Source organism: Galeopterus variegatus, unplaced genomic scaffold (genome assembly GCF_000696425.1).
Source record: "Galeopterus variegatus unplaced genomic scaffold, G_variegatus-3.0.2 Scaffold137, whole genome shotgun sequence".
NCBI classification, from domain to species: domain Eukaryota; kingdom Metazoa; phylum Chordata; class Mammalia; order Dermoptera; family Cynocephalidae; genus Galeopterus; species Galeopterus variegatus.
The window spans coordinates 563102-568499 of NW_007726248.1; positions in this window are offsets into that span (position 1 = coordinate 563102).

Below are 5398 nucleotides of genomic sequence, written 5' to 3' on the forward strand. Positions count from 1 at the left end.
CGTTGCCGGTCCCCGGTCCGGTATGGGGGCAACACTGAGGGTTGCGATCCGTTGCCGGACACGGAAAAAGACAAAAGACAAAAAAAAAAAAGAAATAATCTCTCTCTGCTAGGCCTAGTAATAATTTAGCCTAATGGTCAAACATTGTTCAGCAGCTGGAAGTTCAAGTTCAATGTTCAGAGTATAGCAAAAGCCAACAGTGTCTAAATGACAAAACCTCCAATGAGTTATGTGATTATTACAGATACCTGTAATTCTTTGGGGGGTTGAATAAGACAGAAGACTTGCAAGTAGAACTTGATTTACTGCTACTTGGACCACTTTGAAAGCTTTTTGCTGTGGGAGGCTCCTTTCTCATTTCAGTGTTCGTCTGATCAATTGGTACAAAGCATGTAATAGAATTTCTAGATGTAGAATGTGCTGTCCTCAAGACTCATAATTTCATTTTGTTTTGTTTTGGTTTTGGTGGCTGGTACAGGGATCGAACCCAGGATCTTGCTGTTATCAGTACCACATTGTAACCAACTGAGCTAACTGGCCAGCCCAAGCCTCATAATTTTAAGCTTTATCCTTCATGATGGGGGTCTATGAGCCAATAATTTGTGGTATATGAGATGTGAAATGTGTTTGGAAGCTACAAAAATAGCCACACATAAAGATTACTTGCTGAGATATGGATTGGATTTTGTCCTTATTCACGACCTATCTATTTTTGTTCAGCTGTCCTTGGATGGCATGCAATGAGAGCGTTTTCTTCACTATCAGAATACGCCATTTAATTTCACTATTGTAATGGAATGTTTGGACATCTGCCAGCAGATATAGCACTAGTGTTTGTCTAACCTATTAATGAGATAATCTAGCGGAATATTAAATGACCCAGTGGAAGGAAAAGCATATGTATTGCATACATTGCCAGGGAAAAGTGCAGAATCTCACCTCTTTCCTGAATGGATAATGAAAAGAAGACACTAACGAAGTCCAAAGTCACATACCGACTGCCAGTAGTGGCAACAATTCAGTCACTAATGCTCAGTGCTGACAGAGCAAGAGTGGCTGCCTTTTACTTGAACTTCAGCAGTCCACAGTGATTTGCCAACCACCACTATCTTTTTTCGCCTACAGGCAGGGCTGTTAAAGTGAGAGATAGCATTGTATTAATTCTTGAATGAGGAGAGTACTTTTTTCTCTCTCCTGTATGTGGTTCTGTTGTAATTCCTGAATTTATGGAAGCAACTCCATTGGGATTCTGGGTACTTCTACCCAGCATGTCAAAGCATTTGCACCTTGATCAAATAAATCTTTTTATTTTTAACTTTGTTATAATGATCTTTTATTTCATATATGTTGAGGGGTTAGAAATTTTGATTCTTCTTTGATCTTAGAATAGGATTTTTAGGTAAATGCATGCATGAAGCAAAAGCTCTCCAGGAGAGACAAAAGTTCACAGATAGTTTGGCAAAAGCCCATCTAATCAATTCTAATCACTGTTTAAGGATAGAACTGTGTACTTTGACTATTTTAGGTCGCTGGTTCAATTCCAGCTCAAAGGACTATTGATTAACATAGTGATTGTTGTTAAGATATGTTGAAGAATGGGACGGCCCATGGCTCACTCGGGAGAGTGCGGTGCTGATAACACCAAGGCCAAGGGTTCGGATCCTATATAGGGATGGCCGGTTTGCTCAATGGCTGAGTGTGGTGCTGACAACACCAAGCCAAGGGTTGAGATCCCCTTACCGGTCACCTTTAAAAAAAAAAGATATGTTGAAGAAGCTGCTTGATTGTTTAAATATGCTGAGGAAATCGCTGTAGGAAAATACGTCAAAAAAGAAAATGTTGGGCCGGCCCGTGGCTCACTCGGTAGAGTGCGGTGCTGATAACACCAAGGCCGCGGGTTCGGATCCTATATAGGGATGGCCGGTTTGCTCACTGGCTGAGCGGGGTGCTGACACCACCAAGCCAAGGGTTGAGATCCCCTTACCGGTCATCTTTTAAAAAAAAAAAAGAAAGAAAGAAAATGTTTGTTAACAGCAAGCTGTTTGTTGGTGGATCGACTTAGCTCTTTACAAATTGCATTCTGGAATGTCACATTGTTAATTTTACTGCTGTTACTAGTTTTACACTGCCTTTGTTTTTATGTCTTTCTTTAATGATTGAATCAACTGATTTTTCTTGTGAAACTTCCTTGTCTTTACAAAAAAAGACAGAAGCTAACTTTGAATCGCGGCTGTACCCCAGTTTTCTCCTCCTAACAGAGGAGTTGCTGGGATGCAAACCTTTCGGGCTTCTCAACGCATTCATGGTGCTTTAAGTCATCCTTTTTTTGTCTCCGTTACACAGAGGGAAGTGTAACACATATAAAATGTAATTGTACAATAGTTATGAGGAAAGTCAAATCAATAATAACTGTGTAGAGAAGGGAATAGTTTTCAAATGTGCAGTAGATATAACAAAATCCTGTATGATTTATAGAGTTGTTGAAACAAACACGAGAAAACTCTGGTTCAGTATTTATGAACTATCAAAAGGACAAGGACAAAATGCCCTTCAATCTCAAATAAATCAGGTTTTGAATGGCAGCTTTTCAACGTAATAAGAGACACCCACACAAAACAAAGACAAAATACTTGTCTTTAGTCTAAATACACTTTGAGTAATCTTGTTGTAGTAAGTTTCTGCTGCAACTGACAATGTTCAAAATATATCTTTCCTGGCTTAGTGTTCTAAGAAGTAGGAAGCATTAAATAGTAGCAGTAGGAGCATTAAATAGTAGTTTCACTGCTACTTCCAGATTCTATAAATTCCCAATGCTATTGCCATGCAAGTAAATACCGAGGCTGCAAGATAGTGAATTGCCTCAAGTTTGTTAGACTCCATTAGTGTTAATTTACTTTATTTTATTTTTAGGATGTTTAAAAATAATGCTTTTTAATATTTCAAATACTTAAAAAAATCTCATCAAAAATGTATCACCTTAACAGTACTTTGTACATGTGGAATTTCATACCTAAATTTAATAATACTGCTTTGCTTTATTTATGGCTACTTACAAAGAAGACTTAGACAGTGATAATGTCCAGTCATCAGAGTCTTTTTCTTTGGTAGAGCCTATTGGGACTAGGCAGATGAACTATTTCATGCAAATGAGATGGTTAAAGCAATACATGGTAATATGAATTATAAGTGTTTTTGTTTAATGGAAATAAAACTTAAAGGATTTCCATATCTATTCCCACTGTGTTTTTGGAAGCTTTAATATCCTATTCAGAGGTTAAAGAGTTTGAATAGCTCACAAAATCCTGTAAAAATGACAACTGGCTGCCCTTTAATAAATAAAGTCATTGTGAAGAATTACATTTACAGAGTGAAAAGTGAATACTCAGCATTTCAAATTCAATTTTGGAAGTACTAACAAGTACTGACCCATAGCAATATACACTAGCTATCTTTTCAACTGTCCATCATTAGCAGCAATAAAGACTCAACAAAATTACCTTTATTCCCACATCTCAAAACAATTCTGCAAATTTTTTGTGTTTAACTATACTCACAGACCTTAAATATTTACATTGTTTTCTATGTCATACTGAAAATAAATTCTCTACTTTTCTGGATATTCTTTACCAAGTCTTACTGAAATTCCTGGTATTATCTCCCCATATTATACAGTAGCACAACTGTCCTATGCCGTTCCACACGATAGCTCTGTAGAGGCCATCGGTGCTTTTTTTTTTTTTTTTTTTTTTTTTTTTTTTTTATAGGGGATCTCAACCCTTGGCTTGGTGTTGTCAGCACCACGCTCAGCCAGTGAGCAAACCGGCCATCCCTATATAGGATCCGACCCCGTGGCCTGGGTGTTATCAGCCCCGCACTCTCCCGAGTGAGCCACGGGCCGGCCCCCCACCGGGGCTTTTTTTTTTTTTTTTTTTTTTTATAGGGGATCTCAACCCTTGGCTTGGTGTTGTCAGCACCACGCTCAGCCAGTGAGCAAACCGGCCATCCCTATATAGGATCCGACCCCGTGGCCTGGGTGTTATCAGCCCCGCACTCTCCCGAGTGAGCCACGGGCCGGCCCCCCACCGGGGCTTTTTTTTTTTTTTTTTTTTTTTATAGGGGATCTCAACCCTTGGCTTGGTGTTGTCAGCACCACGCTCAGCCAGTGAGCAAACCGGCCATCCCTATATAGGATCCGACCCCGTGGCCTGGGTGTTATCAGCCCCGCACTCTCCCGAGTGAGCCACGGGCCGGCCCCCCACCGGGGCTTTTTTTTTTTTTTTTTTTTTTTATAGGGGATCTCAACCCTTGGCTTGGTGTTGTCAGCACCACGCTCAGCCAGTGAGCAAACCGGCCATCCCTATATAGGATCCGACCCCGTGGCCTGGGTGTTATCAGCCCCGCACTCTCCCGAGTGAGCCACGGGCCGGCCCCCCACCGGGGCTTTTTTTTTTTTTTTTTTTTTTTATAGGGGATCTCAACCCTTGGCTTGGTGTTGTCAGCACCACGCTCAGCCAGTGAGCGAACCGGCCATCCCTATGTGGGATCCGAACCCGGGGCCTTGGTGTTATTAGCACCGCACTCTACCGAGTGAGCCACGGGCCGGCCCTCATCGGTGCTTTTAAGGAAGCAATTTCAGTGTCAATTCCATTACTGGTCTGTGAAATAATACTTTTGGTTTGGGTATCTTTTTTTGGTAAATTCTGTGGTGGCTTCCATAAGTTGCTTTTCTTCATCTGTAAAAATATCTGTTACTCTGCTCCTTTCTAGGTTGATGTCCGGTTCATTATTTGCTCTGATTCGACTGGTTTCATGCATTAGTTGTTGCTTCGTTTGATCTAATTCAGTTTTCATTTTCTCATTCTCTGCTCTCAGATTTGCAAATTCACCTTTCTCTAGCATCACCCCATCTTCCTTGATGGAGTCCAAATGAGTCATTAGCTGCTGTACTGTTATATCCTGTTGAGCCTGAGTGACCATCTCCTTATAGGTAGTATACAGGCTGACATTTGCTAAAGCGGTTAGTGCTCATGCAATTGTTTCTGCTTAAGCTTTGTCAGACCCATGAATTTCCAAGTCCTGAACCAATGCATGGGTATTGTGAAGGTTAATTCTAGGTGTCAGCTTGGTTAGATGAAGGAATGCTGAGAAACCTGGTAAAGCTATCTTTTTAGGTGTGTCTGTGAGGGTGTTTCCAGCAGAAATTAGTATGAGAATCTGAGTGGACTGGGTGGGAAAGACCCACCCTCAATGCGGGTGGGAACCATCCAATCCACTGGGGGTCCAGAGAGAATAAAAGATAGAAGAAAGAGGGCCGGCCCAGTGGCGCACTGGATAGTGCGCCGCTTGGGAAGCGCGGCGGCGCTCCCGCCGAGGGTTCGGATCCCACATACAGACCGGT